We start from the raw sequence: 25,762 nt of genomic DNA, 5'->3' as shown, positions 1-25,762 counted from the left end.
TGGAGGTTAAATGTATTCCTCCCTTTCTTGCCCCTATGATATGTTATGATATGATATGTAAACCCACCTATGATATGTTATGCTTGGAGGGCTAGCAAAGGACCAAGAAGGCTTTACATTAGTGAACAGTTACTAAAGAGATATAGCTTCTCATCAGGGCCAGTGCTACCATTAAGGCAAACTAGGTGGTTGCCTAAGGCGCCAAGATTTGGGGGCACCAAAAAGTGGTGCCTCCAATTTTTTTTTTATATCGTTCCTGGGCTGGGCTGCCAGTGGCGCACTGACATGTGCGGCTCAGACTCCCTCTCCCAGCGCAGCAGCCGCTCCACTTCTCCCGCCTCCCAGGCTTGCGGCGCCAATCAGCTATTTGGCGCCGCAAGCCTGGGAGGGGAGGAGAATTAGAGCGGGGGCGGCGTGTTCGGGGAGGAGGCGGAGCAGAGGTGAGCTGGGGTGGGGAGCTGTCGCACGGCTCCCTGGGCTGGGGGGTGGGGAGCTGCCGCGGGGGGAGGGTGAGCTGCCACGGGGAGAGGGGAACGCCTCAGGGCGGGGAGCTGCCACGGGGCTGGGGGGGAGCGCGCAAGGTGGAAGTTTCGCCTAGGGCGCGAAACTTCCTTGCACCAGCCCTGCTTCTCATACCTGCCACATAACAAGATTAAAATTTCCTTACCTACAGTACAGAAATAATTATGCCAACTCAGGTTCAATAAAAAAATCATGATACTATGGTTCTTGCCTATGTCATTGTTAAAGGAATCAGGACAATAATGGATAATATCAGAAATCTTTCTATAGCTCTTTGCCTTGGTCTCTGCTTCTTGCTGCTAGCTCTTTAATTATTACTATTATGGCAATACCTGAAAGCCCCAGGTGTGAGGACTTCATTGTGCAGGGCACAGTACAGAAGCATAGTCAGTGAGAGTCCCTGCCTTGAAGAGTTTATAGCCTAATGAGCAAGACACACAAACAGTGGGGAAATGAAGGATTATTATTCCAATTTTACAGATGGAAAAAGGAGCACAAGGAGATTAAGTCATCTGTCCAAGGTCACTCAGTCTACAGCTTCACCTGGAATTGAACACAGGTCATCTCAGTCCTAGGCTAATTCATTAGCCACAAGGCCATCCTTCTGTTTCCTTTCAAGTTTCATCTCACCATGTTTCCATCCAAGACAGAAATAAAAGCTTATATAAAATGATGGTCAATAAACAATGAGACATTTGTGCTGTCACTGTCTCTCAAATTTTCTTTAAACATGCGGACAGGAAAGTGCCAAGAATTTAGCATTGCTGATCGCTCAGTTAGCAGTTAATATAGGTAAACCAACCAGCCATGTGAGAGACACTACATAAAATGGTGTATTCTGAACAAAGGGGTAGCTGTGACTGGCTGGAAGTTTGGGTGTTTTGCTAAATACTCATGAGTCAATGACTTTACCACAAACCCCACTAATCATAATTTCCAGAAGTGCATTGTCCTTAGATATAGCATTTCCAGAAAAATATATTTCCGTGTCAGAAATGCTGCTTTGCTGGTATCATAACATCAGTTTAAATGGAACCTCTGGGGCTAAAATCCCACAAAGTTTTCAACAGCGAATATATTGCCAAACTTTTTTTGTGCACAGCTCATGCTTTCCTTTAAAAAACAAAGAATCCACCGTAAAAAGTTGTCATGTCCTTCTATAACATGCAACACGATCGGGTTGGCTGTCAAAACACATCATGTCACTGTGGGCGTGACACCACATGACCAAAATAACCCAGAGTTATTGATGTAAAACAGATTTTATTTGACATTCAGAGAAGGTTCGGTCTATGTGTTCGCTATCCAAAACCCTTTGTGTTTAATTACTGTAGTGTTGGGTTCAGCAAAATGCTACAAGCAGGTTAGCAAGCCACTACTCTCTGAATCAGCAGCACAAACTGGTGTGTGTGTTCTCATGGTCAGCCTGTAGCAACTTGGTATTTTAGATTTACATTTGGTCAGTGAGATATACAGGGCCTAATCTTGTACCAAAAGAAGTCAAGGAAAATTAACTTCAATGGGAGCAAGATTGGGCCCTTTATATTACACCTCCCAATACACTTTAAAACAGATTCAGAGAGCTGTCGGAGAGATACATGCTCTTTATACTAAAAACTACCTTTATGGATTTTAAAAGAAGACATCAAAATAAGTACATGTGTCATTTCTATTTGTAGTCACTGAAGCCGTCTTCTCTTTACAGAAATAAGGTCTTTATTACATCCAAAAAAGCAAGACAAAAGTCAATTGTCCTAATTAAAAACATGTCCTATCCCTGTATTTATTTGTATAGAAGATAGAACTCTCATTTGCAATCTGGCTACAGACCCTATCTGCAAAGATAATCAAGAGGAAGATACAGCTCGCCAGAAGCAACCTTTGGGAAAGTTTGAAAACATTTAAGGGGAAAACATTCTCAGTTAACTGCAATATTCTTCCAAAGAGTTTTATAATTTATTATGAAGTATGAACATTTGTTCTACACCTGCTACTGCCTTACTTCATTCTTTTTCTCCTTGTTATGGTTTCCTTTCCAATTCTCTTCTTAAAGTTTCTGAAAGAGGTACAACCCACAGCACAGCTTGCCCATTTCCTGAAAGACCACATGGATTAGTCTTCCAGTCCATGCTTAGCCCATATTAATAGGACAAACTCTCAGCAATATGAAATAATGCAGAAGGTAACAAAGGGAAATGAACTGCAGTGTGGAAAGGAAAGTGGACTGGGACTCACAACATATGCATTCATTTCCCAGCTCTGCCACAGACTTCTTGTGTGGCCAAGTTCTATGGATATGTCTGCACTCCATAGTAACCTGGGCTCTGACTCATGTTTAAGCCTAAACCCCCTACTGGCCATACACAAAGCCATCTGACACGCGCCAGAACCTCTCAGAACGTGGGCCTGCTGACTCCTCCAGGGATATGGGTCTGAGCTCACATCCCACTGTAACACAGCTCCAAGTCTGCTCATTTTGCTGTGAGGACATAGCAGAAGTCCATGTATGGAGCTTATCCCACAATTGTGCTGTCCTACAGTCCCCTGGGCCTGTGCATCCCAACCCTTTTCTTTCCAAAATTCACCCTCTACTTCCAGCAACAGGAAGCACTGGGAGCTGCACTGCAGTGTGGACGCTAAAAGGAAAACGTGGAAACAATGGATTTACATGTGCAGGTCACACAGACCCAGGTTTAAGGGTATGTCTACACTAGGTATTAGTCTCTCTGTGTTGGCTCCCCCATCTATGAAACTGGGGCATTATACTTTGTTTCTCCCACTCCTCACCCGTTTAGACTGTAAGTTCTGACAGGCAGGAACTATGTGTTCATACAGTGCCTACCTCAATCAGGCCCTCATCTTGGTTGGGGCCTTCAGGCACCACCACAATACAAATAATTATAATAAATAAGTGGAAAAGGAGCACCTCTGTAGAACTGCGATCCTTCGGGGAGGGATTCAGATTCACAGCAGTGGAAGAGAACAGCACATATTCAGATCCTCTGGTTGCCTGGTTCCTATTTTTATTCTCCCTTCATATATTCAACAGAGTCCTCTTTGACCACCCACTAAAACTGGGTGAGTGATGAGCTAAAGGACAAGAAACAGGCTAGAGGTGAAGATTATTCTAATTTGACAGAACTTTGCATGTTACATTCCAAACAATAGCATTATATTACCAGGACTGTGCTTTCTACTATGCAGTGAAATTGCACCGGTACAAACCATTCTTTTACGTGTTTCCTGATTAAATCCGAAGGGAACTCTTTTCTCATGAGTCTTTTGGGTCAGGATGACCATATCCATTATAATCCTGGGAGCTCCACTGACTTTCCTCTACTCCTTCCCCTGCTCCCAAAATAAATTAAGGCTAGAGATGGTCACAGTTATTCAAAATCCTTCTAAGTTAATAGAAACGTCAACAAATTCGTCATTGCCTTTTGGAGTTTTGCACATGAAATAGAAATCAGTGCTAATCTATTATTAATCCTAAATGTGCTTTTGGCATCCAATTCCTATTATCCTCTAACCTGGTGCACATGTTTGACTCAAGTCACATTGTACCTGGAACTGTGCCAAGTTTCAGGTTGGGGGGAAAAGAAAAAGGAAAGACGTTTTACTCTCTAGTGAGAGATGAAATTTGTGCAAGTTTCAAGTATCACTTTGAAGGGTCAGAAAGAGTTTGTGACTCCTTTCAAGCATTAACATCAGAAACTGACCGAAGAACTCCGGTCACAATGAAGATCCGAGTCTCCCAGAAGTAATCGAGAGCCCCAGGAAATGTGCATATTAGTCTGCCAAAAGCTATAACACAATTTCCTATTGCTTCTGCTTTGTTCTGGCGTGCTAAACTTGTACAAGCTTGCTAACAAGCACTCTTAAAATAAGATACTCAACATAAGATACTGCATAGATCAACTTCAGTAAACCACAGTGTTTCCTAAAAAAAACCTACCAGTGCTTCATGGATGAAAAACTTAGTTGAAAAAATGTATTAATAATATAGACATGGATTCTTTGAAACCAAGAATAAATAGCAAACTTAAATCTAGAACAAACACAAGCAATTGTAACCACCAGGAAATAATGGCTGCACATACATGCTAAAAATATTCAAAGGGACACGAACAAGATGAAATCTAACCAATTAAAAAACAAAAAAAAATTTAAGGTACTACACCTGCCTCTGAATCTTGCTGCCCGTTTTTGTTTTTTTTAAATGTCTCCACCACTTTTCCCACCCCCCAATTTCCTTATGTCACAGGAACAAACCCCACCAAGAAAAAGGGGGAAATAGAGAAAACAATGAAATTGATTATACAGAGTGTGCTGCTAAGTGCATGAGCACATTTTTTTAATTGAGAAATATGTTCCCGCTAATCTCTTTCGGTTATGGCAATCATAAGCGTGATCTGTAACAACAGTATGCAAAAACTGTTTAGACAGAATTGAGATGATGTCCCTTTAAAATGCCACTGTGCAGGATGACTAGCTTGACTAGAACAGAATATCTAAACACAATTACTTCTGCTTGACCAAGCAAGCCATGCAAGAGGAATCCAGGACTCTAGTACAAGCATAACTGAAAGCCACTGCATGGATTTCAACAAGAAATGTTTTGCACCAAGAGTCACTATTACACCTTTCTTTTATGTGATAAAGCGGCCTTAAGACAAATTTTGTCCAGGGCTGGTTATGGGAAGTGATTTCTCAGTGGACAAAAGTATGAAAAATTTACGAAAATCAAAATGTTAGTCAAAAGAAAAAAGAGTGTTTTGAAAGAAAGGGGTCTAGACAGGACTCCGAGCAAACTTCAAAGCCTCTAACACAACTGCCAGTAAAGCTCATCAAGGGGCCATATGGTACTGCAGGAAAAATCTCTCCCTCAGACAATCCTGACTACTATGCAAAGAGTAGGAAAATGTGGAGTGATGAGATGGGATATACAATATCCTGCTACCCAGGTCTACGAAAAATAACCTATAATTCACAACATAAGGGCATGGAGAATCAATAGTCATTTCTGTCTGCACTACTCCCCAATGGATAAGGTGACACAGAAGAGCACTCACTTCTGGGCTACGCCATGCCTCCTATCACCTCCAAAGGGACATGTTACCTATTATTTGTATTAGAGTATTGCCTACAGGGCCCCACAGAGATCAGGGTCACACCGTGCAAGGCTCAATATAAACAGGTAGTAAGAGACAGCCCCTACCCCCAAAGAGTTCACTATCTAAACAGATAAGGCGGACAAAGAAAGTATTATTATCCCCATTTTACAGATGGAGAACTGAGGCAGAGAGAGATTAGGAGACTTGCCCAATATCACACAGGAAGTAGGTGTTAGAGCTGAAAACTGAACCCAAATCACTAGAGTCAAAGTCCAGTGCTTTATCCACAAGCTTATCTTTACTCACTTAACAAAAGAATTTGTTCAGTCCAAGTCCAGATCCAGGCTTAGACATCAGCAGTGACTGATTCATAATCCTAGTTAAGTCACCATACTGCATCCTTCTTGCCAGAGGCCACCTGGGGATTTCTGTAGATAGCACTGTGAAGAATTAGTGTGAATGGAGAGAATCAGCACTGTCTGACAAAGAGGAAAACTGTTTATCAGTTATCCTCTCTGCTGAGTAGAGCCACTCTGCTCCATTTACAGTCTGTGGTGCAACGTTCAAAAAAGAACTAGATAAGCTCATTGAGGATAGGTCCATCAATAGCTATTAGCCAGGATGGGCAGGGATGGTGTCCCTAACCTCTGTTTGCCAGAAGCTGGGAATGGGCGACAGGGGATAATTACCTGTTCTGTTCATTCCATCTGGGGCACCTGGAATTGGCCTCTGTCGAAAGACAGGATACTGGGCTAGATGGACCTTTGGTCCGACCCAGTATGGCCTTTCTTATGTTCTAATGTCAACAAACCTACTGATGGCAAAAACAAACATGGGGAAATGCTCTTTAAAAGCCAGATGATGTTTGACAGAATATATAAATCTTTAGTTCCAAGAGACCTGTCAGGAGTCTGGCTTCTCATGTGAGTCATGCCTGTGGAGCATATCTGCAACACCCGGGAGGGTTTCCCAGCAGTTCCTCCTCCTGGCCACCGGGACAGCAGGCTCCTACTTTCTTAGAGGATCCCAATAGGGGAAATCAGTGACTTGTTCCAAAGAAAGAGAAATGTCACACAGGTAACTGCTTAAAACATGGCAATGATTAATTGTGTTTGGCAGCTCAGGATAAGAATAACGAAACCAGTCTTTTATATGTGGTATGTTGGATGTGTGTATATTACTTACACACACACACACACTCAGAGAGAGAGAGAAAAAACATACACACAGAAAAACACCACATTCAAATACACTGCTATTGTAGCAGTGTTCTGTGACTTCTGTTTTGTGTGTTACATTTGATTCAGAAAAGTACATTTATAATTCAGTCATTCAAATCCACCTTTGGCAACATCCATTAAATGTTATGGTAAAAACAGGAATAAGTCAAAGACATACTGTATGTGGAGAGTAATTGACCAGTACAAAATTAGTTCTAAACATCTACAGAAGAAACGTTTTCAAGGATAGAGACCAGAGGTGGCAGAAAGTCACTCTGAATGGGAGGGTGGAGGGATGGGATGGGTGCTGTATATGTAGAATGAGGAATGCTATTGACACTATGGTGCGGGGTCTCAGCTATTCGCATCTCTCTCTGTGGGTCTTGCCCTGCTTACCCTGGTTCCTCCCTGCGCCAATCCCAGCTACCGTGTTGGCCACTCCAGGCTCTTTGGGTCCAACTTTTACTATCACCACCCCCACTTACATGCAGTTTACTGGGAACTTTGGTTCCCAGAATGTGCAGTGGACCGACACATGGGTGTGGAAACATAGATCAGCCCCACAATATTTCCATTAACCTCCAGTTCTGCCACCTCTGATAGGGACTGAGGTGGTTGGACACAGCTCCTTAAAATGCTCTCTAAAGATCCTCTGTTCAAAGCAGTCATGAAAAATACATTGTTCCGGAGCCTTCCCCCTCACCATCTGCAGTCCAAAGTTCTTGAAAGCATCAGAGTTTCATATGGGCCTTTAAACAGAGTTTGCAGGTGATTTGTCACAACAGGAAGGTCTGTTTCTAATAAAACTGCAAACTTGTCACTGACCCTGTTGAATAATACAGCGTTCATTTTGGGTTTCTTTCTATTTAGTCTATGTAGGAAAATGATAAAAAACAGACCTGACAAAGTGCTTTAAAAAAAAAAAAAAAAAATCGAACTGACTTTACTCAGTTTCAAATGCAGCAGCTGCATACTTTACAAATAACCCGTCCCATACGTATGTGACATCAAAATCCCTTCTCCTCTGTACAACGCAATATTTTACCTGCCCCTTCTAAGACAACCAGGATCTACAACTTTTATTTACATTTTAAATGGACAAGTGCAGAAGTCATTTTCTTCTACACCATGCTGCACCCTTCGTAGGAACTTAAGGAGCTGTCATAAATGGCTGAACTTCTAAGGATCAGCAATTGTTACAGACCTGCACACTTCTGGATACTTATTTGAAACACACAAAATAAAGTACCTTGTGTTTGTGAAAGTCCATTAAAAATAAATGGTCTTCACCACCTCAGCATTTCCAATCTTCTTGTACATTTTTTTTTTTTTTTTTACAATTGTCCCTTTCCCAGCTCTTATCCAAACAGCCCTGACAGCTTGTTTACTGAGAGCTCTGCAGAGGTCTACCTACACAAAGTGTGGTGATGACAGAATCACAAGGTATTAGTAGCTACAGTTAGCACTTAAAAAAAAATCACAGAAGGAGATAGCTCGGTTGACAGGTAGTGGAATTAAACTACATTTTCTTTAGAGATTCAGCTCCCTTTTTTTCTTTTTCTTAGAATTATTTTACTAGAAACGTAAAGACATGCAACACCCTGGCAGTTTGATGACTGTGCTACATCAGAAAACGTATCAACTAATCAATACAAAAATTCATCCAAGTGTCCCAGGTGGCTCTCATAACTTCATTCTAATGCTCTGTTAAAGCAAAAATATAGTTTTGTGTCAGAGTCACAGAGTTTAAGGCTAGAAGGGACGCATCAGATCATCTACTGACCTCCTGTGTATCATGGGCCACCCACACACTACACCTAATGATTTGGATGCTGGTAGAAGGTGTCAGGTTCACAGTCTTGGAAAATGAAATTCTTTATCAACAGAACAACAACAGGACGAGCAGTAAAGGTGCAGTGTCTCACACACTACTCCGTTAATGTCCTCATTCTTAACTCAGAGGAAGCACCCAGTAGAATGCAAGGTGGTTTAATTTCTATACCTACTCAACAAGGTGGACTGTTAAACGACAATTGTGGTGACTGAGTTTTTTGTTGTTGTTTTTTTAAATGGAGATACCTGTCAATTAGAAACTGGACTGAGACCAAACTCATTTCAGATATACCACCCAATAGCCACCTGAAGGAATTCTGAGTCACAACCAGCCTAGGCTAGATTCAGACAGTTACTTGCACACACCCTGAGGCATCCAGTCCCCACAACGGAATGTAATTCTAACAGTTATTACTTGGGGCTGGTTCAGGGTAGAATTACAGCTCTCAGTGTAGGTGCATTTCACAGGAACGTACTATAGCTAATGCTTATGGTATGGGTGTTCAATATGTCTGATATCTTAGTCATTCCGTGGAGAGCAAGAGACAATACACAAACCCAGGAGAGAGATGACTGAAAAAGAGGTTCATTAAAGGCATTCCTTCTTTTTTAACATTTATTTTCACTCAAGACTGGGTCTCTTCTTCTTTGTATCTGTACATCTCTCTTTTAGGCCAAAGAACGTGACAACCAAAACTTGTATTCATTCTCTAATGAACATAATTGGCTCAATTTGCACACATGGCTGCTTAAATTTGGGCTGTGTCAACATTAGAAAATTTTAAACTGGTGCAAGCTCTACTTTACATTAATGCAACACATCTAGATGGGGGGAGAGGTGGGGGTTCCATCAGCAGGGCCGGCTCCAGGGTTTTGGTCGCCCCAAGCAGCCAAAACCAAAAAAAAAAAAAAAAAAAAGAGCCGCGATCGCAATCGCGATCTGCGGCAGCAATTCGGCGGGAGGTCCTTCACTCCGAGCCGGAGTGAGGGACCGTCCGCCGAATTGCCGCCGAATACCTGGACCTGCCGCCCCTCTCCTGAGCGGCCGCCCCAAGCACCTGCTTGAGAAGCTGGTGCCTGGAGCCGGCCCTGTCCATCAGTGTAGTTCTACTAGAGTGACCAGACAGCAAATGTGAAAAATCAGGACGGGGTGGGGGGTAATAGGAGCCTATATAAGAAAAAGACCCAAAAAATCGGGATATCCGGTCACCCTAAGTTCTACAGGTGTAAAAGTCCCTGAAGTAGGCAAGATACGCAAATCCCAGTTTAGAATGCCCAAACTGGCATTTCAATGTCCAAATACTCACTGGTACTTAGAACAGGTGCAGGTCTTAACAATACCATTGACAAAGACTCTGTTTCCCCAGTGTAGAGTTGAAAAATTAAGAAAGCAGGTTTTACAATTGGGATCCCCATGTCTACAGAAAAACATAAAAACAAACACTAAAACCCTACACGAAAAGCCCCTTATACTTCTTCCTAATGGGCTTATTCATTAATACTATTTATCCAAACCACCTGCTGGGCAACAGTAAAGCGACTTGGCCCTTTCCTTTTTTTTTTTTTTAAATCCATTGTTGAAATGCACAAGTAAATAGAGGTGAAATCCTGGCCCTATTGAAGTCTTAGGAGTTTTGTCACTGACTTCAATGGGGCCAGAATTTCACCCACACTGTTTAGCATGGGATTGTGTAGTTGGAAAGAAAAAAGTTGCTATAAAACAATTTTAAAAATCAGTTTAGAAAGAACTACAAGTAAAATCATGCCTTTTTAATATCATAAAAGTTTTTATATCCAACTCTGAGCACAAAAATGCCAAGTGTCCTCTGAGATCCTAGTATTATGCAGTAAATTGACACAGAACGCAGGGTTACAATAACATTGCAGGACCCAATGAAACCCCAAGAAGCCAGAGAATTTGCAGTCAAGGCTGAAATTCTATCCTTTCACTTCCCAGCAGAGTGCCTTGTCTTTTGCAACTCACACTGTTCGTATGATCACCCCCTGATCTGAGATGGCTGGTATGGAGATCATATCTTCAGCAAGGCAGGGATGCCATTTCAGCAACGCCATGTTAGCCAAAATCTCAATTCTGAGAGAGAGAAAGAGAGCATACAAGCATGCACATGTGTGTATGCGCATGCATTAACTCACTTTGCTGCTTACTCTTTATTTCTCTTTCTTTTCAAAATGACCCTCAACAGGACTTGAACCATTCCTACACTTAAAAAAAAAAAAAAAAATTGGCAGTCCAGCAAATTCAACCTGGGATTTGAAAGGCAACCTGCTTTGTTCCTGGCTCATGTATCATAAACCAAAGAGAGACCTACCCATTTGCTTAGTTCACCCAGATCTCGGGTTTCATAAGGATGGCCAGATACTCTGTGGACAGGTGGACAGGGGTGGAAGTAGCTGGCTAGGTGCAAAGCGGAAAGTAAGAAGGATCCATTGTTGGCTGCTCCCCTTGCTGCCCAGGCAAGATGAGAACAAGGGAGGAATTGTGACTCTCCAAGTCAGTTGCTTCCCAGAACTGATCTTTGGGCAGAGCCGTTGCACATAGGGTGACCAGAGAGCAAGTGTGAAAAACTGGGACAAGGAATAGGGGGCAATAGGTGCCTATATAAGACAAAGCCTCATCTGGTCACCCTAGTTCAACACAGCTCCTCACTCAGCACTGAGCTGAAAGATTCAGTCAAGTCCATGCTGCATTAAGAGAGCTTTCCTAACACGTATTATGTACCCAACAGACTTTAAAAACTCTGAAGTGTAAAACTGTATTCAGGGACTTATTTAAAAGGCAATTTGTGACCTTTAGGTTTCACAGAGTTGAAGCAGTTACAGTGTATTGTGCCAATGATTATTTAGGGAGTCTTAAATACATGATTTATTTGGCTGTCATGCATGCGTCCGATTCCCAAGTGCCATGAATCCTTATTAAACATTGGTTGAAAAGCAGGCATGCAAGAGAGTAACTTAGTCTCATGTTGTTTTCCTCCTCAAAATTATCCAAAGACTGTAGTCTACATAGTGAGTTAATTGCCTGAATAATTCCAGTATTAAAAACAAAACCAGTATTATAAGAGTTAGAGAAGGGGGGAGGGAGGAAGCATGCGAAACAATTTCTGCTTTTTCCTCACACTAAACATTTTTTGTAGCCAAAATACAAAGCTCTGAAAATAGGAATTTATAATGGAAAAAGCTGACAGATCCTTAACCACAGTAGCACTAGTGAGAGAAAAATCTTCTCTTACAAAAAGAAAAGCCATTTTAAGTTATGCACATGTTAATATAGAGGCATCATCCTACTCCTTAGTCAGACTTCAACGGGGAAAAATGCACGTGAGTGGTTTTCTTTTAAGTGTGAAGTCCAGCAGCAGGTTAACCAAATATCACTAAGGCTATGGCTACACTACAGAGCTTACAGCTGCGCTGCTGTAGCGCTGCTTGTGCAGATGTTCTAAGAGAGAAAGCTCTCCCATCAACTTAATTACTCCAGCCCCTGCGAGCAGTGGTAGCTATGTTGGCAGGAGAAGCTCTCCTGCCAACATAGCACTATTCACACTGGCGCTTGGGTCAGTGTAACTTATGTCACTCAGGGGGGTGGCTTATTCACAGCCCTGAGTGACATAACTTATACAAACATAAGCTGTAGCGCATACATAGTATTAATTATGTTTTGAGCATGGGGAAACTAAGGCGCTCTCACTCTAGGTCCTTATACTGTTCCCAATACTTGAGAGTGCCACATGAATTTATTAGCATGAATACAAAAGCAAGCATCAGTTATGCAGCTTGCTGATGCTCCTTTCAAAACACAGCCCAAGTCAAACTGAACAGATCAGTGTCTTGGTATTTTAAAATGCCTGAAACCTTCTTCCATTTGAAGTTTCTTATCTCAGAGACTGCTGGGAATGTCAGAAAAGTTAATATAGTAAGTGAGGAAATAGCTTAACGACATTCAACATCCAAGTCTCACACACTGTAGCATGATTCCTGCTGATTTAGTAAATGAAATGGGAATAAAACAGATCCATATGTGCCTCTGGCCTAGTATTGAAAAATGGTCTTGGCATTTTTTTTCCAAGTCTATCCAAAAATTTTCTCCAGCACCAAAACTCATTTGCTTTCTCAGGTACAACAGAGCTAGACAGGGCTACTAATGTTCAAGGTGTGATGCATTTGCTCTGTCCAGTCAAAGGTAAAACATTTCCAGTTTATATATATACTCACTCCGGCTCTGTCACGGAACTGTTATGGGACAACTGTTCCCAGTATTTTCCGTCCCCCCACTTCTCCCCTCCCCTTTTTTTTATTATAGACAATAAGTATTTGTGTCACACTCCTTGGTGACATGTGAAAGTTTGTGATTAGCAGCTCCTATGAAATGGAAAGCAAGCTTGGTGGGGAGTATTTTCAGGGATGTAATTAGAAGTTCATGGACAGATCCTCAGCTGGTGTACATTAGCATAGCCCCATTCAATTCAATGGAGTGATGACAATTTCCATCCATCAGCTGAGGATCAGGCCTTGGCTGACAACTGCCTCCTGCAGTTTTGCCCTCTTCCCTCCCCACATCCTGTTACACAAGAGGCCAAATGAGGTTCTGAACTATTCTGTTACTACTACTAAGAGCTGTTATTTAAAAGGACAAGGAAGCTGTTTACAGTTTTGTTCTTTGCCTGATGTATGATGGTTACATTTAATTGTTCAACCACCTTAAACTTTGAGAGAAAGAAAAAGAAAGTTCTGCATTCTTAACAGTCTCAAACCATGAGAAAGTTTGTAAAGCAAGGCTCAACTGCAGAGGCCTTTTAAAAAAATGTGTCCCTCATGGTCAGCAGTGAACCCATATTAGGCTCTGCAGTTCAGCTGCATATGTCTCTGCTTTGCAGACACATGATATATAATCATAATACTATTACTCTGCACAGATATAGAACTTTTCATCCATAGACATGAGGAACAAGGACCAATTTTACAGTCCCAACAAATTATCACATTTTGAGAATTCCAAATTTTCTTCACACAAATAACTCTCTACTCAACCTCTCTCTCTAGAAAACAATGTTTATTACTACCAGGTGATGATCTTATATCTGCTATATTTAGAAGGCTATCCCACATGCTGCCTATGAGCTAGATTGCCTAGTGCTTTCCAGTCCCTTTTTGATGTTCAAGTGATACAATGAAGCAGCTGGATCTGAGCACCTGAGAATTCTGCTGGCCTGGGGAACTTTGAGCTAGCACCAGGCTCCTGCCCCTCCCATCATAGGAGGTGGGAGTGGATGTGCCAAGCCAATTTTCAGCTGGTGCATAGTTCCTAGAAGAATGTTGGCAGCTGGCATAATTTAGAACAGCCTCTAGACTATTCTAACAAATAAAACAAAGATAAACAACAATGGTTCTATAAAACAGGGCCTTATCCTGTAATGTTAATCCATTTAGTCTTCCATTTACTTTAATAGGTGTGAAGCATTCTTAGAACTTGGCCGGAGGCATAACACACCTGGCAGGATAGGGTCATCAATTCTGAATTAGCAGATTTCATGATGGAAACATAAAAAACCATGTTTAGACTCAACACTCATGGACAGAGTTAGCACAATTTTATTCAAGGAGCACTTATATCAACCTTTTTAATGTTCACTGTACAGCATGGCAATACACTGACTGTCAGAAGTGTAACTAAAGATATCTAGTCACAGGTACAGCACTCAAGGGTTATGCATACAGCTTGTTGATTGCTTACGTAACACATATGGCTTTGCACTTAAGGGTAAGCTCATGGAAAGTGACTGAGTATCCAGAATGTGTATGAAATTCTTTGAAAGGTTACTCTGTAAGGCAAAATGCATCTAAGCACTTTGCCTCACACATTTGCTCAGGAGAATTACAGATCGAGCATGAAAAGGCTTCCTCCCATTCCAATTTGAAAATAAAAACAACACATAAGAGAGATTGAGGAATTAATAAGGAGATTGGTCTTTGAGTGAAAGAATGTCTGGTAGCCAGGTCATGAGTAAAATTTAAAGGTAAATTATCCTATTCTATATAGTCTCAAACACTGGGAAGATACTTGTGGTTTTCAGAGTTCTATCAGTTCTTTATTAACATAAAAACAGAGCCAATACATTCAAAGTACTCTTGACGAATTCTGTTTGAGGACAAACTTAAAAAAAGAGATAGGAATAGTCCCCTGTATCTTCCCTAGGAAACAAGGTGGGAAGGCTTAGATCCAGGAGATGGAAGATAAGGTAAAAGAATTAGACTACAGGAGCAATTATATTGATCTAGTCAGATTAAGGAGCAATGTTGTAGGACAGGAGTAGGCAACGTATGGCACATGTGCCAAAGGCGGCACGCGAGCTGATTTTCAGTGGCACTCAGACTGCCCGGGTCCTGGCCACCGGTCTGGGGGGGCTCTGCATTTTAATTTAAATGAAGCTTCTTAAACATTTTAAAAACCTTATTTACTTTACATACAACAATAGTTTATTTATATTTTATAGACTTATAGAAAGAGACCTTCTAAAAACGTTAAAATGTATTACTGGCATGTGAAACCTTAAATTAGAGTGAATAAATGAAAACTTGGCACACCACTTCTGAAAGGTTTGCCGACCCCTGTTGTAGGAAATGGGAATGTCTTTTGGGCCTGTTCCTATTAAAACTGGAGTCAATGGAACTTCAACTGAAATGGGATCAGGTCCTTTTATTTATTTTCCCTTCTTTCTTGGGCACATTTATGTTCTATCATACTGTGTCCTTAGATCACATATAGGAATTAAGAATCTGAAGAAGTGAGGTTCTTACCCACGAAAGCTTATGCTCCCAATACTTCTGTTAGTCTTAAAGGTGCCACAGGACCCTCTGTTGCTTTTTATATAGGAATTACGTTAATGATTAGCCCCTGCATTACATACTATGCCTCCCTCTAATAGTTCTTGCTTAGCCTTTTTGTGACTTTTATTCAGTTAAGGAAAATCACAATAGAAAAGATTTTTTAAAGGCAGACCTGACTGAGGCCCACTTCTTTGCAGTATATTTATATTACTGGTTTTTAATTTAATTTAATTTTTTTTGAATATGCATAATTCATTGCAATCTGTAACATCTGCACATGCACCTTTAGGGGCACTGTAAATAGCAATTTCCAGTCATATATAGTGTAAGAGGTACCAATTCAATAAACCACTTATCTACATGCTTAACTTTAAGCATGTGTGTAAATCCACCCCAGAAAAATCACTGTAACTTTAAACATGTCTCTCAATTGCTTTGCTGTACAGGACTATGAGAAGTATTATATAAGAAGATCCCATACAAAAAGAGTCTGTTAAAATTAACTAATGCTAAGATAATAATAAACAAACATGAAAAAGACAAACAATGAAACTGTTCAACATGTTATGGTACATATTACTTCTGTAAATAAGGAAGTAAGCTTCATTATACTGGAAACATTATGATTAATTCTCCTCTCTCAAAAGTTAACTACTGTGGATGACCATAAACCATCAACAATTCCTATATTTAGATTTAGAAAGAAAGGTACAAAACTGTCAAGGTACAAAACTGGGGCTAAAACCTTTTAAGAAAGAGTGCTGAATAAACAAATAGGGAGAAAATACAAAATTAGCGCTGTGGCCTATATAAGTATTAACATAGTACTTTATACACTAATAATGCTATCACTTTTTCTTACTACATTCTTGTATAAACTTTGGAGAAATCAATTTGCTGACTTAGAGAATAATTAGTAAGTGCTAGGATACCAGCTCAACTCACTTCTGAGCCGTTAGACTTATGCTCAAGAGACTCCATTTGTTTTTCTGAATATTCTAATTGTCCCTCCACAGCAAGTAGTACAGCTGCAGTGGATCAAATTTACTGAAAGTCTTCTAAAAACGGATCTTGTGATAACTATGAATCATAAAGAGTAGAGTGGAAACTGATGCAAAGGTTATTATTCACAGTATAAAATATACTGTGAATAATATATTCTACACTTGTCCTATTAATATTCTCAGTCATCTTGACTCATGTATCTGTTTGTTTGGGACTTGATCTTACACTCATTGACTTAAATGGTGCAGGATCAGGGCCTCACAGTTTAAGTCAAATGATGCAGGTGTGTAAGTTAAATCAAAGAATTACAAGTCCACTGTGCAGCATTTATATTTTAGGATATAACTCTCCTGTATACAGTAGGAATCACTATAGCATATAAAACCTTGTTTTTTATACATATGCAGTAAAGTCCACAGTGCTGACTTAACAGTAATTTTCCCTTACACAGCAATATTATGTTACTACAATATTAAAGGCCAAGTTATCATACAGAGTCTGCAAAATTGTGTGCGCACATATCTTACGCACAACGGACATTTGGGGCACATAAACCTGTAACTGTGCACACAAGCTTACTCTTACTGCGTGTGTGTATAAACACGTGTCTATGCAAGCGAAGGTGGGATTTGCGGGCACAATGGGTCTGAGCTGGGAAACCTCAACTGAAAATGTTACCTTAAAAATATCAGACAGACCTGCACAGCCAAGAAATCAAGAGTTAGAAGTCTATAACCCTATCTGCAAAGGCACACAAAATGCTGATGATTACAGATGCTTTATTAACTGCGATCTTTTGCAGATATGTCTCAGGCACTGAAGGATACGTTCTTGATGCAGTGCACAAGGAGTCAGATATGTAGCTCCAGTTAATGGAAACGGAGCATCTGATTCCTAGGACACTATGCCCAAAATAAACCTCAGAATATGATCATCATTTCCATGGAATTTTTCCCTCCCCCGACAATGATGGTTTGACATCATGGAAATACATCCAATTTCTAACATATGCAAATAAACCACTTCTATTTCACTGTGAAAATTCTGTATTCATCTTTAAAGTTTCATAGAGTGAAGGATCTTAGATACTTATTGCCAATTAATCAAAATGACAGTTGTGAGCATAAAAGCCAGTGCAGTCCAGAAAAGCATCCCCCTTAGAGAGTGTCAAATGATATATACACAAGTATAAAACAGCCAGGATCTACTTATTTTACCCTCATACATTAAGAAATAGACAGTGCCATTTTTATTATTTCTAATTGGTGTAGCGCAAAAATGCACATTCCATGACTGATACCTCTTATACCATACTGCACTCTAATGTGAAAGCTTAAAGCAGATCCTGGATAATAGGGATAATGGAAATCAGGACAGACACAGTAACTATAGAATTGAGATTGAATATAGCTATGATATGAAGTATTATTAGTTAACTGGAAATATCATCCTTAATACAGACTGCCAGTTACTGACATATGGGATGGAATTTGTCCCATCCAGATGGCCAGCAATAGTGTCATGCATCACTTGTATCCTACCTAAGCATCAAAGTAGGGTTTGTGGGTCACAAGTATGAATTTCATACTTGATCATTAATCATTTTCTGCAAATCCCAAGCCATAGCTTATTTTGGAACATAACAGCAGTGCTCTACCAGTTAAGAGCACACATGGTTAAATGGTAACATTGGTGTCGCAAAGTAATCGATTTAGGGGTTCCAAAGGACTTCCAATTATCCATATTTTTTGATAACTAGATTTTGCAGAGATTTGAACAATTTACAAAAATCATTATGACTTTATATCTAGTCTAATTAAAGAAAACTCATCCCCATTTTTATTATTCCTTTCAGTCAACAGCACTAACAGACGCTAGGGTGAATGTTTTGATGAATAAGAGTTTTAGAGATTTGTGGATCTTACCAAATTACTATATTGTAATACAAACGTAAAAGGGAAAAAGTAACCACGTATATCTGAAAAGAAATGACAGCATCATTCCTTTATTTTAAAAAATTCTAACAATAATAAATATCAGTAACACCGCTACCCTGTATTGAAAGAAAACCTTACAAAACACAGGCAAAGAAAAACATGATTTTTTCCTTTGAATATTTCTTCAAACCCAAATGAACCTAATGGCAATATAAAAAAGTGTAAGATTAAGAAAATGTATTGTGGTGCTGAATTCAGCAGTCAGGCACTTGCAGTAACCAAGGCTTGGTCTACGCTTAAAGTTATGTCATCATAGCTACATCGGTAAGGGGTATGAAAAAAACCAGACCTCTGGCCAATATACATATGCTGACCTAACCTCAATTGTAAATGCAGCTACGTTAATGGATGAATGCTTCCGTCAATGAAGATAACTTCATTCGGGGAGGTGATGTTTGTACAGGTGATGGAAAATCTCCTTCCGCTACAAGGTTATACTGGCATAGTGACGCCAACATATCTAGTCTCCATAGCGTAGATACAGCCTGAATCTCAAATCTCCCAATACTTTTCTCAACTCCATAGGATGTGGTGATAGATGTTTACTGCTATTTAGAAGGGGCAAAATCAGATCAGTCTATCTTTTTAAACTTGTCAAAAAGGGAATTTTCCCATATGGTATCTATAATGGCCTTTAAGTGTTTTCCCGTCCCTGGCATTTGGTTGCTTTTCCCTTTCTTGGTTTGACATGTAAAACTGCCCATCTAAAAGTTCACAATCTCAGCAAGTTCACAGCAGTATTAGACCAAATGTGTCTTAATAACTCTGACATGCAAAATTAAAAAGTACATTTATAACACCACTTATCTAGATAATATAAAAATAAATGTATGCATATATGATTGTTTGTACTAGGGAAACCTGACATGGAACTTATGTCTGGAAACCTTATCTGAAAACCACTAATGTAACAGCACAAGTATAGTGCTCCATGAATAAAAGGTAATTCTTAATGCTGGAAGTAATACACATGCTGAATGCAGTTTCCTAATGAAGCACACCTCTCATTTTCCCACCATGCACCAAATCCTGATATCTTTGTACAAAAATCCTAGTGAAAATCAATAGGAGCATAGGTCTTAGCTGGTTAAAAAAATATAATTGAAGTTCTGGCCTCACTGAAGTCAAAGGGAGGTTTGCCATTGACTTCAGTGGGTCCAAGATTTCACGTATGGGGAGGTAATGCTTTATCAATGACTAAATTATTTTATTTGATTATCTGTATTGTGGTAGCACCTACCAGCCTTCATTTTGCTAGGCATTGTGCAAACAGTTTATAATCTAGAGACAAGATACACAACAGGAGAAAGAAAGAAGGTATTTTCACCCGTTTTACATGTATTATTGGGCATTGAGAAATGAAAAGATTTTTTTCCCCCAAGGTCACACGTGAATCCTGTAGCAAAATCAGGAACTGAACGTAGATCTTCGAGTATCAGGCTAGCATCTTACCAAAAGACCATCCTCCGTTGGTTACTCATGAGTTCATGTATTAATAGACATGTTCCCTCAGCCGTCAAGAGCTTAGTCATGCTTCCTCCCTCCCCCCCCCAGTGTGTTCTATATAATCTTGATTATCCTATCATCCCCAGAATAGTGTCCTATATGGATCTTATGGGCTTCAAGACATTTGCTTCATCACTTTCTTTCATGCTGGAAGGCAGGTGACGATGTTTCGACAGCTTCTAAGGCTTACACCTAAATGAGTTCTGCAGAAAGATGAGTGATATACTATAATACAGTGCCATTGTGCTAGGTACTGTACAAACAAATAAGAGACAGTCCCTGCCCCAAACAATTCCAGGTGAAACAGATAAAAGAAAGATTGTTTTAAAAATAACTCCCGTTTTACAGAAGGGGAACAGAGGCACGGGAAAATTAAGTGACTTACCCTAGGTCACTTAATTAGGAAGCTAGTGGGACAGCTCAAATTAAATGCAGATTTCCTGTGTTCCTGTCCAGTGCCTTAACAAGAACATATTTCTCTCTCTTTAGTGCGAACTATATTATTTGTCCTACAGAAGCAAGTAATTATGTTATTTTACAATGCTACCTTGTGCTGTGAGATTCTTTCCCTTTGCATTGGGACTTTTGGGCAAAGATGCTATGGTTCTTTTGATGACAGCACTTCTACTGTTGTTATCACCAATGGAGTTGTACTGGTTGTAGTGCAACAATGGGAGATTTCTCCAAAAAGTCTAGCATAGTCACTGCCTAAAGTTAGTGTCGGAACAAATGATCACCCTTAATTCTGGCTCCAAGACAACATTCACTGAAGTCAGAAAGATTTGTCTCCATGGTTAAATCTTCTCTTTACTTGAGTGTAGTAAACTAAGCTTCTTTGAGAACTGTCTGGGCAAACACTGAACAGGAAGTCTATAGGTTGGGGAACACAGCTTCCAAAATTTGGACTGTCTTCTCTGTTTGCAATTTCTCTACTAGTAGTGCAAAAAGCACCTAGTGAATGGAAATTTTAATTGTAACCCCACTAAATGAATAATTCCTATCAGAGAAAGAAAATTCCTCTAAACATATAAGTCTATTCAATACAAAAAAAAAATCTATAGATTAAAGGTCAGATTTAGATCTCATTTTTACCAGTGTAAGTCAGAAGTCAATGGGAATTTCGTTGTTGGAAAATTAATACCATAGATCAGAATCAGGCCTGTAGAGGTGTATTGTAATGAAACCATTCCTCAAGACATTTTTAAAAAAAGAAAAAACCTAAATATATGTAGTAAATTGTTTTTAACTCTATAGACGCTACAAAGTTAAGTAGACCACTTTGAGAAGAACTCCTTATTTTAAATGAACTTAGTGTGTTACCATATTAAGAATCCACACCATTACTTCAGCAAGTTCTTAAGCTCGTGAAATCAACAGCAGTTCTACCATACTTAAAGTTAGCCTTAAGTAATTAACTTGCTTAAGTAAGTTGCTGAATCAGGACCTTTGAGCAGTACTCTGCTTGAGAAATAACCAGGATTATAAAACCACTGATAGAGAAGACCTATTAAATTACACATCAGATCCTTTTCCAAAGCAGGATTATCTGAGCACCTCTAACCAAATATTACATGAAAGTGAAACAAGGGATTGCAATGACTCATTTGTACACATCTCCGTTTCTTAATTTTGTCCTGGGGTGTGTTTTTCTTTTCCTTCATTTTCTTTTGAAAAGTTGTACTTTGTGGCATTAGGCCATTCCTCTCGTCCCACGATGACGTTATTTGTTGTTACTCAGACTGCATACGTGGGCCCCTCAGTAGTCTGTAACTATGAAGGAATTGATACAGTAATGATTAATACCAGAGATGAAAAACAAGGGAAAGTGCTCTTGGATTTCCTCACTAGTGTTGTGTTCAGTTCTTCAGCTTCTCCTGGCACTTGTCTTTTGTTTCAGTGTGTGAAGTTTAGCCTGTCATGTTTAAAAGGTTTAGTGTTGTTTTTGAAGTACAAAGTGAAAAGGAAGAGTACAATGATATTCTGCTTATTGATAATGTTTGTGAGATAGCATGTCACATGGTCTGCTTTAGTTATAATGAAGTTCTGTAAGAAACAACGACAGAACTGGAACTGATTGACTCCATTGTTCCCTGACCATGGAAGCTAAGTATTTAACAAGCATAGAGAATGCATGACTCTCACAGGCTGTCAGAGAGTTCCTCCAGGTCAGGACTGAGGCAAATTTGGCTGGCACTGCTACTTCCCATGCTGTGCTCATTCTATGGGTAAACAGAAGACTTTAGTCTCCAGGATTGTCAATCTAGCACCTTTAATGAGCAAGAAATTCATTTTATTCAAGGAGAAAAAACGTAGCCTACCATCACTCCTTATAAAAGTGCCAGAAAACATCAAACATGTAGGTAAATATAATATTTCAAGACTGCTCCAGCCTAAAATCCCTTTCCCCTCACACCTGCATGGGGATGAACATGTGCTATATGTCTCTGTGCTGGCTCACTCTTCAACATTTCAGCTGGATCTGCTCCAACTTTTGAATAAATGTCTCTTTTGGGGGAGAGGGAATTGCATTCCTTAGTCAAAACACAGTTTTTCTTCTCTTAAATTCTGAAAGAAAAATGTGTACGTGTGAAACATTAGGAACCAGTCATGAGAGGAATTGAAATTCGCTCTTTATCCCCAGCCTAGGCGAAGAGCAAAGCCTGCTCAGCTCCATCCGTGACCGCCAGCCTGACCACATTTATAACCTGGAGAGGAGCGGGACTGCAGTCTCCACATTATTTGTGGGCTTTTCTTCCTAAAGAAAGATGATTTCCGGAGCAGGGGAGTGTAGGTGTGGGTGGGGAATTAAGTTAGGCATTATTGAAAGGGAAATTATAGCCCATTTGGGAACAGGATGGCAACACTCAATTTGTTTCAACTGGGACACTAAATTAGGAACAGAATTTGCATCCTCAGAGAACCTTATTGCTTAAACCATTAAGCAGAGAGACTGGCCCACAATTAAAAGAAAGAAATGAAATCTCTCCTCCTATTCAAACACATGGTTCAACCAACACCACATCCCTGCAGTACCCAAGATTCATTAAGCAAGATTACAAAGGGTCTTTATTTATTATGGAGCTTTGCAGAGCCTGGTCACTTGTGCTGTGTGCAAGGAGGTCTACACGTGTCTTTGGAAGATGAAATCCTGCCACCTCTACATAAGGTGTTCAAGAAGACAGTTTCAGTGGGTCCGTATGCTCATGGATCTACCAGCCCTGTCCCCACTATTTTCCGAGCCTGTCCCTGCAAGCCCCAGACTAATTTCTGCCCCACAGAGCTATGCTCTACTATGCACAGGAAGGGAGGTAGAACCCCTTCACAGAGTCCTGTCATCTTCTCTCACTTCCTTAGCATAGAGGAAACACATTGGTTCCAGTATGGTCAGGACCCTGTATAGCTGCAGAGCAAAGAGGATCAGTTAGCAGGCTGTGGCTCAGTCCACCTTTGAAACAGTAGATTACAGTTGAATGTTCTCAGGTGAAAGACTGTAAAGTTTGCTGAAATGACTAGGTATATAAAACCTCACATCAAGAACCTGTCACATGTCACTCAAAAATAGAGAGAGATTTCTTGGGGAAGAAGAGTCGAGATTGAAAACAATAGCTACTTCCTTCCGTTGCACTGCTGTCTCCTTCTGATGGGCCATCCCAGCTTCCATGCCAGGAACCTTCTCTGGCCAAGAACTTAGTAGGGGGATGAAGTCTCCCCCATAGCCCATCTCTGCTCTGAGTGAGCAGGAAGGGATTATATCTGCATCTAAGACAAACTGGATCAGTTATGATTGGCACTTAATTTGTGACTGTCTTTTTGTTTGTTTAATCTGGTGCATGCCATAATGATGAAATAAAGTGGGTAAAAAGATGCCTACGGATGCTGGTTAAACCTAATTTATATTTATACACAATATATCCAGCAAGCTGGGAAAATAAGTCCCTGCAATACAACAAACAGCTCTTTTTTCCAGTGAAGAAACCCTGAAAACCAAAGGGAAAATGATTGGAAGAAATTCTGTCACTGTCAGGACATGATACAGAGTCCACACTTGGGAGAGAGGGGAAAAGCTGGTCTACACTGGGGGGGGGAGGGTTGACGCGAAAGGATCGATCCAAGATACGCAACTTCAGCTACGCGAATAGCATAACTGAAGTCGAAGTATCTTGGATCGAATTACCTGGGGTCCACACGGTGCGGGATCGACAGCCGCGGCTCCCTCGTCGACTGCACTACCACCGCTCGCTCTGGTGGAGTTCCAGAGTCGACGGTGAGCGCGTTCGGGGATCGATATATCATGTCTTAACGAGACGCGATATATCGATCCCAGATAAATCGATTGCTACCCGCCGATATGGTGGGTAGTGAAGACGTACCCGAAGATATAGCTCATAATGGAGTGACAAATTTAGCTGCTATTTCATTGATGGAGTCAAACAGAATGAAAAAAAGGCTAGTAGATTTGAGGGTACCAAAATGGCTTTACGTGATTACGGGTATGTCTACACTAACTGCTGTATCGGCGGGTAGCAATCGATCTATCAGGGATCGATTTATAGTGTGTAGTGTAGACGCGATAAATCGATCCCCGATCACTCTCCCATCGACTGCTGAACTCCAGCAGTGCGAGAGGCGGAAGCAAAGTCGATGGGGGAGCTGCGGCCGTCGATCCAGCACCGCGAGGATGCGACGTAAGTAATTTTAATTCGATCTAAGATACGTCGACTTCAGATACGCTATTCTTGTAGCTGAAGTTGCATATCTTAGATCGATTCTATGAACATTGCAGCTTTATGATTCTATGATTCTCCCCCTTCCCCCCGGTGTAGACCAGGCCTAAGTTATTACACTTTACGGCTGAGATGTGAAAATCTGACTTAGTGATTTGGATGTCCGAGTCCCATTAATTAATTAATTAATTAATATAAGCTGGATATCCAAATTCCCTAGGTAGCTTTGAAAATCTCCACCAAGATGCATTACACACTGTGTCAGAACATGTGTATGTTTAGAGAGAGAGAGAGAGAGAGAATAGAATATGATATAAAAGATTGCATTGGCATAAGACTCGCATGGCCACATCACCCCATGAATGCTGAGATTCAATATCCTGATTCTCAGAAAAGTTATTTCACATAATTGTTTAAAGGGCTTCTTTTGTTACAATTTTGTATTTCTTCCTCTCACAGCAAGGCCGGTACCTGGAAACTAAGGGCTGGTCCACACTAACCCCCCAGTTCGAACTAAGATACGCAACTTCAGCTACGTGAATAACGTAGCTGAAGTCGAAGTATCTTAGTTCGAACTACAAGGAACTTACCGCGGGTCCACACGCGGCAGGCAGGCTCCCCCGTCGACTCCGCGTACTCCTCTCGCAGAGCAGGAGTACTGGTGTCGACGGTGAGCACTTCCGGGATCGATTTATCACATCTACACAAGACGCGATAAATCAATCCCAGAAGTTCGATGGCTTACCGCCGAACCCGGAAGTAAGTATAGACGTACCCTAAGAGAACTTAGCTTTACTGGAGAGAGACATGAAAAATACCAGTACAAAACTTTACATTCAAAACAATTTATTTAAAATATGGCAGGAAATGTGTGCACATTGACTAAAACTCATGCATACATGATGTTATACACTGTCCACACCCACACAGAGCCAGATTCTGGGAACATGCTTATGGGTAACTCAGCAGAGTGGAGTTACTCATACAAGCAAAGTTAT

The 25,762-nt window shown here is 40.5% G+C and overlaps 1 protein-coding gene across 2 annotated transcripts in view; it reads right to left on the bottom strand.

The window, feature by feature from the left end:
* ROR1 (receptor tyrosine kinase like orphan receptor 1) overlaps positions 1–25,762 on the bottom strand; it is a 254,208-nt gene that overhangs the window by 153,814 nt on the left and 74,632 nt on the right. The window contains exon 1 of one of the 2 annotated variants that reach the window (XM_042859073.2): positions 3,449–3,612. The exons of the other annotated variant lie outside the window; for it this stretch is intronic. The gene's annotated coding sequence lies outside the window, so the exon portion shown is untranslated. Of the gene's footprint in view, positions 1–3,448; positions 3,613–25,762 lie in introns of those variants that run through there. 2 annotated transcript variants of the gene reach the window in all.

Source organism: Chrysemys picta, chromosome 8, assembly GCF_011386835.1.
Source record: "Chrysemys picta bellii isolate R12L10 chromosome 8, ASM1138683v2, whole genome shotgun sequence".
NCBI lineage: Eukaryota > Metazoa > Chordata > Testudines > Emydidae > Chrysemys > Chrysemys picta.
This window is presented reverse-complemented; position numbering and strand designations above follow the sequence as displayed.